Raw genomic sequence first — 14,954 nt, 5'->3', positions numbered from 1 at the left:
GTTATGTAATATGATTTCAAACCAAGAAGTTGTGGTATCGGTTTATCTCCAAAAAATAATTAGCACTCCTCATCTGAGTCAAAGTAACTCGCTGAGTTACTTGAGTTTTAGTAAAAAGGCAAAACGAAAACAACAAAAAAAAACTAACAAAAAACCGCAAAAAAAACCGAACCGTAAAAAACCGCAATAAAAAACCGCAAAAACCGAACCGTAAAAAACCGCAATAAAAAACCGCAAAAACCGAACCGCATAAAAACCGAACGGTGCGGTTTCTAAATTTCAAAAAACCGAAGTTGCGGTTTCGGTTCGGTTTTAGCCAAAAATGGCACCGAACCGCACCATGCTCACCCCTAATTAATTGTATTTAGTTGTTGGATTGAACAATATTGTTGGGTTTGGACTTTGGAGTTTAAAGAAGTTCTCCAAAATATGAATTCGAATTTTACTTGCCTTAACTATTTACCTGATAGATCGTCAACTAATTTAACTATTAAATTTATTAAGAAACAAATTGCATAAAGCTATAAAAGGTAATAACCCGTAGGACCAAATTTGTTATTTAAAATTTAGAAATTTTGTTTGATTATAATTTATAAAAGATAACGAAACTTTAAACTTGCATATCAGAATCAGAATAAAATAAAAAATAATGTATGAATTTTTATGGAAACGTTTTGGTGGTGAAAATCGCAATGTAAGCCCAGCTCCAATCCCTACTGTATTCTTCCTCAAGAAATCTCTTCTTTATAAAGAGTACTACCCATCAAGGCATAAACCAGTAAACCACCGTTGGACCTTATTCGTACCCAATGGAGCACAGGCAATCGTCATTCATCTCAAAGCTGCCGGTAATCATGGCGACGATCGGAGAAAGGAAAGCAGAGCTCGCCGGCAAGAAACTAGAGCTATTGGAAGCAAAGCGATTGGGAGGAGATGCGGAGTCCATGAAACAACTTGAAATCCAATGGGCCGCGCTGGAATCGGATATCGATCTGTTGGAGCACACGGCTAATGTGATGAGAACGGATCTGATCCAGCGGGGGTTGGTGGTGGCGGAGGAGATGAAGTTGGGCGTCGGAACAGAAGCAACTTCATCACTGTAATTGTAATGATTCTTCTAAGCTAATTTCGTTTTGTTTCTTATTGATTCATTCGATTAGGTTACAATAGTTGCTTTTAATCAGCCAAAATTTTGGAATTGAAACCCGCCTTTGTTTTGAATCGACAGTCTTATGGTTTACTATGACTTCAACTGTGCAGACTTCAAATAACTCAGCAAGTTTCGATGAATCATGTCAAATTATATGTTACTGATTTCATAAAGATACAACATGTACGATTTCATTGAATCTAAGATTCAAACTGACAAATGTCCGACTTAATTAATGTGACAAAATTAATAGGTAGAAATTTTTATCAGATTGTTAATAATATCACCTCTGTGTATACCATTATTAGCTTTAATATCAAAAATGTATCTTTTTATAATTGGTGTGATTAAAACTTTATAATTGTTGACATTTTAAGGTTTATTAGGTTTTTTGTTGGTTTATTTGGATTGGAAGACTTTGAAATTTTTTGAATTTTAAACTCTTTTGTGTCTTCTCAAATTTTTAGATGTGATTTTAATATCTTTTCAAAATTTCAAAATTTTTTATATAAAAATTAGGAGTAAAAGACTATTTCCATCTATTCAGTTCATTTTTCAAATCAAAAGGTGTCCATAGACATCCTCTGTGTATAAATAACATCGATACCTATATATTGAAAGTTCAACAAAAATATTTTAAGAGAGAAAGAGAGAATTGATTATATTTTTTGATATATAAAATAAAATCTCTAATAAAGTCTTAATATTTTAGGTAATTTTACGGTTTAATCTCAACTTTTATCTTTTAAACAAAAAAATCTCAATTATTTTATATTTTGTCCAAATTAACGAAACAATCTGTATTTTTTTTCCATAGAAAAATGACAAATTGTTGTATAAAATTAGGTAATTGAGACTTTTCTTTTTAAAAAATAAATATTAAGATTAAACCGTAAAATGATCAAAATATTGAGACTTTATCAAAGATTTCTCCATATAAAATGTGTAAAAGTGTTATTATAACAGATAGGAAATTAAATTTCACATTTAAATTTATATCATTATAAATATTAAAAATTTATTTTATCTTCCGTTTCTTAAACAAATGAAATTTGACAATAGAACAAGTAATGATGTTATTGGTATAATTTTAGTTTAGACACCATAAACATATCAAAAATCTTATCTTCTACAGCCATTTTATTAACTACTTATCTTATTAATTCATTCATTCAATTATTAACTTTCAAAAATCAAAACGTATACTTAAAACACAATAGTCTTCACAAGTTACAACATAAAAAAGAGGTATTGAACTAAAATTTACTACAAAACCACTTTGACACGCCATCTCACCTAAAATAATAATAACAAAAATCGTAAGAAGGATTACTATAAGTTATCTAAAACCAATATTAATCACAACAGACTTATAGTTTTATATAACTATCCTATTATTTTGTTTACAGTCATCATTGATTGGTTTTAAAGGTTGAATATTGAGATAAAATTGAATTTACTTATCGTGTTATTATTTTATACATTCATCATTGATTAGGTATTTAGGTTGAAAGGTTAAACACATGTCTTATGACGACATTAGACATATGGAGTTTTTAAGTTTTTATTGGTACTTCTTGGTATGCGAATTCGATGCGAAGCTGATGAAACGATAATTTTTCAATGATGATATTTACGATTTAGAAATTGAGCCTTTATCAGAATATATATTTTTAAAGAGAGTCCTTTCAAAATTATTTAGTTTTTTATTAGCAAACTATTACTTGTGTACTATTAATAATAATATTCATTGTAAATTATTCACGAAATTGATTGTAAAAAATAAAGTATTTTCATAATTAATTGTTTTATGTAAAGTTTTTGTAGGTATTTGATTGTTCACAACGTTTCATTCGTGAAGCTTGAAAAACGGTTAAAATTATAGGTGATTTGGGATAAAAAAATATTTTGATATATTAAATGTTGAGTTAATACATTGAATGAATGACTCAATATAATATTATCTTTTTAACATGGATGACTCGTCGTGGAAATTACGTAGAATATGTTTATGATTATTATATAGACAAAAATAAAAATTAAAAGGTAATTAAAATAATGTACCCTGATTTTTTGGAATACATTAAAATCTCCAAGATTTAATAGGATTTTTAAAAGATTGATATTATACATTTCGAAAAGGTTATTAGTATAGGATTTTTTTTTATTTTCAAATTTTGAATGGAAGTTGATTTGTTATCAAAAAATAGTAGAAATCATTAAAAATGTCACGTGTCAAAAATAAAATACAAAAAGAACATGTGGTACTTTTAGTTTATGGGTAAATGTCACTGTGACCCAACCATCTTTCTAGTTATGGTTTAAATGGTCCCTATTGTTTTTTTTTCGCACTTGAGAGGAACCAAGTTTTACTTTACCGGCTAAATTGGTCAAGTTACCTGTTTTAACAGGTAAACCATACACGTAATAAGCATAGTCAGCAAGTGAGTTGAGTCTGAGTTAACTCGTGTACATGTCACTGAGTTGTGACCGGTTCCTTGCTTAGGGCCTAAGGGTCACTGTGGACCCATCAGTCCATAAAAGCAATGGCTTATTCGATAAAACCCTAAATCTTCAATACCCTTTTCCACTAAAGGTTACCGACAATCCGACATAACCTCGATACTTCGCTTTCACGTGAGTCACGATGGCGACCCCACCACCACTTTCACCGGATTCAATATCTATAAATTCACGAGACCATCTCAACTTTGGCGATTTGCATACGATTTATTGTGATTGTGGAACAAAATTGCAGAGCAGAAAATGGAAGTCACCCGTTTGAAAGAAGAAATGGGTCGAGATTTGGTGTTAACGCATTGCATCGTCGGATTGAGCGCACGAAGAAAAAGGTGACTTCGTTGACTGTATTGGTGATTGGACTTGTGATTGTAACTTTTGGTTTTATGGTGGAGAAGTTTCTTCGTATCGTGAACCCCTGATATGTTGGTGTTTATGTTTGGTGGTTCGTGGTGTTTGTGTTGATTAGATATGGATGTGTCTTCTTTTGGTAGTATAATGCTTTGTATTAGGGTTTATGTGTTTGTTTTGGCGAAGGTGATTGAAGACCTGTCTAAGCACAGGCAATTTTGTATAAAGTAACTTTGTAACCGGGTTTATTTAATGGAAAAATAGTAGTTAATGGAAATTACAGTTAATTAGTGTGAAAGAGGGTAATTTCGTCATTTCACAATTTACCCTTACATATACTCATGTTTCAGACACATATGTGGACTTAATAAGCTTTCTTTTGCTCTCCTATTCTTCTTACCGTTCAAGTGACCTCACTGAAATGAAGGGTTCGATGAAATCAGTTGAATGCTCGTGTGGATGTGAAGCGATATTACGAACGTCAACTACTAAATACAACCTTGGCCGACTCTTTTATGCTTGCCCCAAAAAGGTAAATGTAAATTGCATGTTAACTGTTGACCTAGATTTTGATAATTTGTTTCTGGGTTTGGTAACTTAATCCATAACAAATAATAACTTCCATTGTAGGGGCCTCGTGATGGCTTCATATGTTGGGCAGATGAAGTGGAGAGTACGAACACGACTGGTGACACAACTTTGGTTACAAATTTGGTTCGGGCAAATAAGAAGCTTCAATCTGATGTTAGAAAGATGAAGTTATGGTTATTTCTAAGTTGGGCTGTTTTTTTTATGGTATTAGTCTACAAGTTGTAATAGGTATGTAATGGGTTTATAATCCCTTTCCTATTAAGATGAAGTTATGGTTATTTCTAATATGGTTTCCTTTCATGTTTACCAATGTATTTGTAATGGGTATGTAATGGATTTGTAATCCCTTTCCTATTAAATAAATGAAAGTGCCCTGCTATTGTGTGTCATCGTTTTGTTTGTGTTACTAGTGTACATAAAATAACATTCAACAAACACATACCACATAATACTACTACGAAACACACAACATAAAACACTTACACCCATGATTGTGCATTACATTCAAACATGCAAATAACAATAAACGTATGGGACCACACATAGCCTTTCACTTCACCAACATAGTACTACATGAAACAAACTTAAATAACACATCAAACAACCAACCTAGTCTTAACACACTACCAAATAGCAGTTATGTCTATTCAATATTCATTGGATTGTCACCTAAATTTCCTTCTCCATTTTTCCCTTCAACCCTTTTTGCCAATTTTTTCTTTATAATCCTCTCCGATTGCTTCCGTTTACGTGCAACTGTTGTTTTTGAACCACTTCCTTCCTCTTCATTACCACCTTGAGATTGCTTCCGTTTACGTGCAACAGTTGTTTTTGAACCACTTCCTTCCTCTTCATTACCACCTTTAGTAGTTGATCTTTTTCTCTTCACCTTGAGGTTTTTGGGCTTCTCAACTTTAGGACATGTAGCCTTGTTGTGACCAACTTGTTTACACACACTACATAGAAATTTCTTCCCAACCTTTGACACAGTGTCTCTAGTAGCCTTTTCTCTTGGGTCCTTCCTTCTATTGACTTTAGGCCTGCCTGGCATTTTCCTTTTCAAAGGTGGCAGTGGTGGTATGAAACCGGTACTTGGCCACATATTGCTGCCATTCATCCCTCTCAGTGGATACTTGTAAGCATTTCTATAAAAAGCTCCAAAGAACATGGGATCCACATAACTTCCGACATCTCTATTTAGGTAACTAATAGTTGCAACTGAGTGCACACACCCATACCCATTTAGTTTCCAAACTCTACAAGAGCATGTCTTCTTGTCTAAGTCAACGACATAAGACTCTTCTAAGTTTCTTGTCTCAAATTGGTTCAAACCAGTTGGTAAAACCTGCCAATATCTAATAACATTGTCTAAAAGTTAGTCTAAGTTTAGTATTCTCTATGATGTTAACAAACACAAACTAAGTTTACCTTTGAGCTTTTTTTAATTGATTCAGTAAGGATGTAATTGATGGACATGGTTCAAAATCTGGCCATGAACTGCCTTTCATGCTCAAGTGAAACTGCTTTTCCATAACATACAATCTAATCTCTTCAAGCATTGTGATGATTGGTTTCTTCCTTGCATCTCTTATGACATTGTTAAAGCTCTCCGACAACCCATTCTCTACAGCATCATACATATTGCCCTCCTGAAAAAAAAAGCTCTACACCATGATTGTAGGTTCTTTTCTGTTAGATACTCAAAGGCTGAAGGATTGAGAAGTTGTATTTCCTTCATTGCTGCATTGTGTAAAGGCTCAGTAGATGCCTTGCATGCCTTCCAAAACATCTTCTCATACATTACTCCGGGGAATCTTTTCCTAAAGTTGGCAACAACATGCCTTGCATACTGTCTGTGTTCAACACTAGGCAAAATCTCCTTCACAGCTTCCAATAGTCCCTTCACATTAAGAATTGAATTGGTAAAATAGTATAGGCAACTTTCATTAATAAATAAAATACAACTAAGAAACATACCTTATGCTGATCTAACATCAATGCAATTCCAAAACCATTGTCCATTCCTAAGTCATCTTTTAAATTTTCCAAAAACCATTTCCAATTCTCTTTGTTTTCAACACACACAACTGCCCATGCGATTGGAAATATATATGATTATTAGCATCCCTTCCAACTGCAGTGATTAACTCTCCATTACATATCCCCTTAAGGAAACAGCCATCCAGGCTAATTACTCTTCTACAACTGCCCCTCCACCCTTGCTTTAGTCCCTCAAAACATACATAAAACTTACTAAAATAATTTTTCCCATCTTCCATAGTATTGACATCCATTTTCACAGGTGATCCTGGGTTTGATCTTCTTATCTCCTCACCATATGACCAAAGCTTTGAATAGTGCTCAATCAATGTGCCTTCAATTAGCTCAATAGCATGTTTTTTTCTCTCATGCACTGACCCATACTTACATCTATACCAAAAGCTTGTTTCACCTCTTCCCTAAGCATCCTAACACTTATTTTCTGTTTTTGTAAGAACTCAGTTGTAAAATGGCTACCAATCCAAGCATAGCTAACAATTGATCCAAGTTTGAAATTTCTATCACAATTATGCTCATCTATAAGGGACTTAATCTGGAAAGAGTTTTCTTCACTCATCCATGAAGCCCATAGCCTAAACTTACACTGCCCAGAACAACATTGAACTAAAAGTCTTCTACTGTCATTTTTTTTGTAGCACAACTGATACCCATTGGCAACAGCATAATTACATAACATAAGCTTTAACTGTTTTAGACTATGAAATCGCATTCCTAACACAGGTTTTTGTTTTTTCCAATGAACATTTTCATTGTATGTAGTAACCTCTTCAATATTTACCTCATTTTCTTCCATTTGAAGATATGGATCCTCATGAGGTGGACTGTTTGGAGTTGACTGCACTTTTGGGCATAGCTTGCTCAAAAACTCATCGTTAATGGTCTTATTCATTGGATTGCAATCTACGTGTTCAAGGTCATCGTGTACATTACCTTGCAGTTCATCCGGGCCATTCTGCACAAATCCATCATAATGATTGTCTTCCACAACGCTCTCATCAACTTGCTCATAAATAATCCACTGTTGGACATTCACACCTAGATGATCCATGTATACATCCACGACACAACCAGCAGCATACCCAGCTTCGATGAAGTCCTGGTAGTCTATTTCACTAGCCAAGATCCTCAATCCATCAGGAAAGTCTTTTCCAGGCATGCAAAAAAACCATTTACACACATTTCATTTGCAAATCTTTGTACGAAGTTAACAAACTCGTTCCTGTCCATTCCAACAAAATCAACATCTTCGAACCTTTGTTCTGCTCCATCCGTATAACTAATTTCGGGGTACCTTCTAAAAAACCCAGCAAAGTGAAGATCGATCTTCATGTAAACCGCCATGACAACGTGATTTTGCAGACAAAAAATACGACAAAAAGGGGAAGAAGACAGTGAGGGTTTTTATATAATGTGTCTTGTAGGGCAAGCTCAGTAAACGAGCAGGTTACATGGCAGCTTAGGTGGATTAATTTCGATGACGTGTGTACCTAATATGCTGAGTAGGATAATGTTAACCGACTCAACCCTTCCACTTTGAACAAAATGGCTTTAAAAACTGTTTTTTAAGTCTTGGTTCCTCTCAAGTGCGAGAAAAAAACAATAGGGACCATTTAAACCATAACTAGAAAGATAGTTGGGTCACAGTGACATTTAACCTTCATTTATTAGGATCCGTAAATTTATAACCTTTTTTATTAACATCAAATAGTATAGTTAACACCGATGACCATGTTTGATATTTATAATATAAAAATTATAAAGGGTTAATGTTACTGTAACCCGACTATTTTTCATGTATGGTTTTAAAAGGCTCCTTGTGTTATTTTTATACATTACAGACCTTTAAAGTAACAAAATCTATGTTAGAGAAGCTATTATGGCAAATGGGAAGGGGTCAGTCGGTGACCTTGCTGATATGTTCATTTACGTGGATAAATCTTTTTTTTTATAAATCCATGTGTGGAAATCCACATGGCAATGTTCATAAATAAAATGATAAAAGGACCATACACCCATCTAGGTCTGGCAATTAGGTCGGATTCGGGTTAACAGGTCATGTGTTGGCATGTCAAAAGATATTGACCCAACCCAAAACATTTAATATATGGATTCGTAGATTGGCGGGTCACGGGTTGGTAGGTTGGAAACATCAACCCAACCCAACCAACATAACATATTTAAGTATATGTGTTTGCGGGTCAGTGGGTCGCTATCGGGTCAAAGAGTCGACAGGTAATTTCCGAGTAAACTTTTCACATGTTAAATTTATAATGATTATACATGTCTCTAAATTAATTAATAATTAGCATTTTACATTGATTAGAAGAAAATGAACAACCAAATATCAATCTAACATAATAACTTAATAAGCAATACATTTTGAAAAAAAAGGAGGTTTCCAACATTCAGTCATAAACTCATAAAAGCGTAAACATCCAAAATGAAATTGACAACATTCATGCAAAGTAAACATTCATGCAAAGTGCAATAGTACAGATATATCCAAAAACAAATTCAATAATTCATTCATGCTACAATGTTGGGGTTAGGAGTGTTAGGACTTAGGACACACCGTATATTGATTATATTCCATTAATTCACAAATAAAATTTTAAAATTTTAAATATAATATATAGTCGGGTTAGCAGCTTGACCCGCGAACCCAGACAAGTAACCCCACTTGGACCATGAAATAAATGGGTTGACGGGTTTACGGGTCAGAAATCTCAACCCAAACCCATTTATTTTCATGTCGGGTTACGGGTTGGATCAAGAATTGTCACCCCTAGCCCACCACCCTTTCCATTACAGTTACTAGATGAACAACCTAATATGTCATTTTGCTACTTCATTGGCTTTAAGCGTGTGTTTGGGATTGCTTATCAAGATGGCTTATCGACTTATTAGCTTTTTTAAAAAGTCAATAAGTGTAGAAAATCATTTAGAATATGGATATATATATATATATATATATATATATATATATATATATATGTGTGTGTGTGTGTGTGTGTGTGTGTGTGTGTGTGCTTTTAGAATAGTTTTTCAAAACCCTCAAATACGAGTTCTTTGAAAAGTCATGTGGTCCTTACTTTTCAAAAGTGCTTATGATTTGTTAAATAAAATATTATATAAAATAACTATGTAACACCCGTTTTCCCGTTTCGACTAGTCAAAGACTTAAGGATGTCAAGAATAAGGTTTTGGTGAAAAGCGTTATGCCACGACGAGGTGGGTTGATGACCACGGCATGGCCAAATCATTTAAACGAAGAGCGCAACTAGCTGGTCACCACGATGTGGCGAGGTGGTGGCCACGGCGTGGCAGCTGTTGCAGCCCAAGCCTAATATGTTTAGGGTTTCTTCCATATTTAAAAGCATTATCTCATGGATTATGACATCCTCTTCAGCCTCCACCCTCCTAACTTGAAACCATAGCCCCTACTTGAGTGTTCTTGATGTTTTTGTGATCACCTTGAAGTTTGAATCCTTGAAATTCATTTAGAAGGAAGAAGGTGGTGTGCTTGTTGGTTGAAACGTCGTATCTACTTCAGATCTTGCATCTCCTGCATCTTGTGGAGCTTTGTAAGGTATAAAGCTTCCACCTTTATCATTCTTGTTTCTCATTTGTATGCCTTGAGGTCCTTTTAATCCTTTGAAGGGATGTTGTTGGAGTTTTGAGCAACTCCATAACCTTAGACTTGCTTGGTGAACCTTTCTAGGCTTAATTTGATGGAAGATGTGTTAGGTCATTGTTCACTTAGAGGTCCTTTAGGATAGATCCCTTCAGATCATCGGTCTAGGATCAGGAAGTAAGAAATACGGGAATGGGTAATTGAGTTAAGTGTTTGATGTGAATTATAGAATTATAATAAATTAATATTGTGGGTTGAAACCCTATATACTTACCAAGTTTCCCAACCTAACCCATTCATTTTCTTTGTTGCACAGGTCGTGGTATGAAGGTATATGATGTTTGGATCTGATGAGAGGTTCGAGGAAATATAGGCCATTAGATGTTGTAAGGCCAGTAGTAACTATGTTTATGCTTATGTTTCTTGTATCCGTTATGACATACCAGGTTTTTAATAAATAAATGAAAAACATTTCTTCTGAAATACTTTTTATGGGACAAATTCCACAGTATAAAGAATACTATGTTTTAAAATAAGTAAAAATGAAAAGGTATTTTCTGATCGTGAAAATGAGGATGTCACAGTTGGTATGAGAGCATTAGTTTAAGCAAACTAGGAATATTTTATGATTTCTAGACTTAAACTTAGAATGCTAAACATTGATGGTGAGATGTATGTCCATTTTATTTTAGGTAATATACCTGAATTGACACTAGCAGTAGCTTACTTTAGGATAAGATGCCTAATTTGTTGTTATGTGCTAAATGATTTATAACATGCTTTAAGTTGCCTAAATTGCTATTACTTGATTAGATCTAACGTTTGTAGCCGACCTTGATTAGGAAATTTTATGTGTTCAAGCTTCTAAATGTTTAATTAATGTATTAGAAATGGCATATAACTCTTTGGAGTGATAAGGAGGATTAGGCGTCTAAAGATAAACTAAAACCTTCTCTATCATAATAAACTTGTGTACCCTGAATGATGGTTAGGTGTACAGATAGTCATGGTGAGAATACAAAGCAGATTAGGAGACAATAATGGAAACCGACAGTCTGAGCCTCGTATGTAACGCTCGGTTTCAGATTTTCTTCATTGTGCGGCCCAGTCATCAGTTGTCATGAGGCTTAGGGATTCGAGAAAGGAAGGATTTAGCCCATTTTCGGATATATAGTTGCCATGGTATAAGTGATCCAAGTATTCGAGTGTGTCTTTGGAGCCAAGGGTATGATTGTAATTGGATATCTTGGTATTTTATAGATTTTGGGTTTTGTTCGGGAGGTTGTAAGGCTTGGGTGTGTTGTTAGGAGCGTAGGGCTTCTCGCCACCTTTTCGTGGATATAAGGTTCGTTGGAAACGAACCTAGGACGAGGGAGTTATGGTATTTTGAAGTTATTGGCAGTTTTGGTCCCTAATGGAAATATTCGGCATGCAAGGATGCATGCGCGTGAGTACGCCCAGCGTAAGCTGGGGTATGCCCATCGTAGTGTGCTGAGTTCTAAAACCCTAATTTTTTGGGTTGGCTCACTATTTAAGCTCCTTAAGTCCATGGTGTGAGCCTCTCTTTCATCCTTTAGTGTCTTAAACCCTAAATCTCGAGCTATAGCTTCATCCAAGAGTTTTGTGAGCCTTGTAAGTGCATTTTTGGTGGATTCTAGTGCATTTCAAGAAATGGAAGCTTGGTACAAGGTGGTGGTTCAAGGAAAGGCTTGTGGATCTGGACTCTTTGCTGCATTTTCAGCTCATTGAAGGTAAAAAGTTCTTAGCTTGATCATTAGAAGTTGATATCTATGATTATGTGGGTTTTGGTCCTATTTTGACCTCTTAAGTGAGATTTAGTGGTTGGACACCACTTCAGAAGCTTTGAGTTGCCACTCTTGGCAGATCTAAGGTTATAAGTTTATAAAAATGCTTGCTTGATGCTTAGTTGAGGTCCATGCATGTTCTTGTTGGGTTTTAATGGATTTAATTGGTTATTGGGTCCCTTTGGGTCATGCAAATGCATAAAGGTGCCGACTTTATGCATTAAGAGCTTCATTGGGAGGTTTCCTGAAGTTTAGACGCAAAGTTCTTAAGGGGTTAAGTCGAAATCTGAGTTTGGAGAATCTGCGGGTACGCCCCGCGTAAGTCCTTGTACGCCCCGCGTACTGATTTGAGGCCCCGACCCTTGTCTTCGCGTACGCTGAGCGTACATATGGGGGTACGCCCCGCGCACGCGCATCAGTGGGCTTATGGGTTTGTTTCATGCTTGGGCTTCAGGCATGGGTTTGGGTTTTGTGTGTGTTGGGCTTTCTGTTCAGAGGAAATGGAGAGTCTCGGACTCTTGTTTGGGTATGTCTAGTTGGACCAATATTTTGTATTGGGCCTCGGTGGGCCCAATGGCTTTGGGCTTAAGAGGGTCCAATGGGCTCGGACCTTTGGGTCATTAGAGAATTATTATTGGACCAGGAATTGCTGGGCTTTTGGGTAAAGCCCATAAGGGGTTGGGCCCAATTTGGAAAATTGGGCCATTAGTTGGTTTTGGATCTTTTAGTTGTGGGCCTTGTTGGTTTTGAGCTTGGGCCTTGGTTGTAAGTCCTGTTGGGCCAGGGGTAAAATGGCCATTTGACCCTAAGTTTGGATTATGGATCATGATTTGGAACCCAATTGCTAATTGGGTGATATTTTGGTATTGATAGCTCGGGAAGGCGTCAGGGCAGCAGCTAGGGATTTCTTTCAGTAAGCACCTGCATTCAAGGTGAGTTACCTTCCCGGTATCAGTGGGTCGAAGGCACCAATGCCGACCCACTTATTGTTGTTTATAGTAAGATGATTGTCTTTGTGATAATTGTCTGGTATGCCACTGTCTGTTGTGATTTATATGCTTGTATGCTATGATATTATGTGGTAGTGGTAAGGTTGAAATAGACCCCGTAATCGGTTGAAAGAGACCGAAGGGGTAGGCCAGCACCAAGATATGCTCGACAGTAACAGGTTAAAAGAGACCGAAGGGGTAGGCCAGCACCCAGATATGCTCGGCAATATCCGGTTGAAAGAGACCAAAGGGGTAGGCCAGGACCCAGATATGCTCGGCAGTATCCGGTTGAAAGAGACCGAAGGGGTAGTCCAACACCCAGATATGCTCGACAGTATCCGGTTGAAAGAGACCGAAGGGGTAGACCAGCACCCAGATATGCTCGGCAGTATCCGGTTGAAAGAGACCGAAGGGGAGGCCAGCACCCAGATATCCTTGGCAGTATGTTTATTATATGGTATGTGGTATGTTGGGGGAGCTCACTAAGCTTCGTGCTTATGGTTTTCAGTTTTTGTTTCAGGTACTCCAATTTTCAAATGAAAGAGCTCGGGACGATCACATCGCATACACCCGTATTTTCCGCAATATATGATCTTTGGGATTAGACTCTGATATTTGTTTTAATTGAAATGTTCTTCAATGTCTTGAATAAAGTTACATTAGTGTTTTGATTATAATAAAAATGAAATTTTTACTTTGGATTTTTGGGTCGTTACAAGTTGGTATCAGAGCCTTAGTTTGAGGGATTCGGACATACTCTTGGGTGTGTCTGAACTCAAACTGAGGATTTGGTAAAGTTTTTCAAAAAAGAATACATTTTTGAGAAAATAGTTTTCTAAGACAAGAAAGGGTGTGGTGCATGTAATCAGCCGAGCTCAAGTAAGTGGTTCCCAAAATACCAATGCTTGTTATTTTTGATATATGTTATGATTATGAGAATTGCATAATAGATTAGGGCTAAGGATCTGTTCAATATTATATGATAGGAGAGATGCCTTTATATGCCTGATTGTATGAGCTTTAGAATTGCATGCCAGTATAGATCCATGATAAGAGAATAGAATGGCTTGATCGGAGTTGTTGGTTAGTTTTTCCGTTGTCCGAATGCGGCTTGCTTTGTGCTTTGTGGGACTCTTAGCAATGTGAGCTAGCTACTAAGTGAATATGTTAAGTCACATGTGGCACAGGCTGGATAATCTTAGAGTGATGGACTTGGCCTTATTATGCAGCTCTCATTTGAGTCCAACCGTTCTAGGATTGAGTCTTTTCCTCGAAGGATTATCTGATCTCTGTTGCATGTGACTATATTCATGAGGTAGCTAGTTGACATTAATGGGAATCCTTCAGCAGCTTAGGGGTGGGCGAGGTCGTGAACTTAGGAGAGCCTAGAATATGCTTCAACGAGTTTAGTGGTGTGGTTTAATGAGTTTGGGTTATTTGGCTTGAGGAAGTGACTTTGAGGATTTAGGAGGATTGCTGAGGAAAGTATGGATAGGTGTGAAAGGTAGTATTGGGCCCGTACTACTGAAAGCACAGGATCCATACTCGAATCCGTAAGAGTCTTGGAGAATCTAAGAAGCTTACGGGAGGTGGATTCTTGAGCATGTTTTGAGCGTTGGCATGATGTATTTCAGTTTAGAGATGAGCACTCAGGGAGATGGTTCTGGTTTTGGTTTTGGTTCTAGTTCGGATTCTGGCTCAGGTGCAGGTGCTGAGCCGTTTAGTGAGCAGATGTGGGAGCTCATCTCGTCGGAGATTACCCACAGTATTTTGGAGCAGACTCCTGTGATCTTTGGTTCAGTCTAGGAGGGGATTTTTGAGGTATTGGATAGTCGTCTCAGGTCCTTTCGAGC

The 14,954-nt window shown here is 36.4% G+C and overlaps 1 long non-coding RNA gene across 1 annotated transcript; it reads left to right on the top strand.

Annotated features, from left to right (window-relative positions):
* Window positions 1–639: 639 nt before the first annotated feature.
* LOC145116152 (uncharacterized) lies at window positions 640–4,298 on the top strand. The gene is made up of 2 exons (XR_013711897.1): window positions 640–1,105; window positions 3,909–4,298. It is a non-coding gene; the product is annotated as an uncharacterized LOC145116152 (long non-coding RNA).
* Window positions 4,299–14,954: the final 10,656 nt, after the last annotated feature.

Source organism: Lactuca virosa, chromosome 5 (genome assembly GCF_052849685.1).
Source record: "Lactuca virosa cultivar CGN04683 chromosome 5, Lactuca_virosa_CGN04683_v6, whole genome shotgun sequence".
NCBI classification, from domain to species: domain Eukaryota; kingdom Viridiplantae; phylum Streptophyta; class Magnoliopsida; order Asterales; family Asteraceae; genus Lactuca; species Lactuca virosa.
The sequence above is the reverse complement of the archived record's forward strand: the minus strand, read 5'-3'. Positions and strand labels throughout refer to the sequence as shown.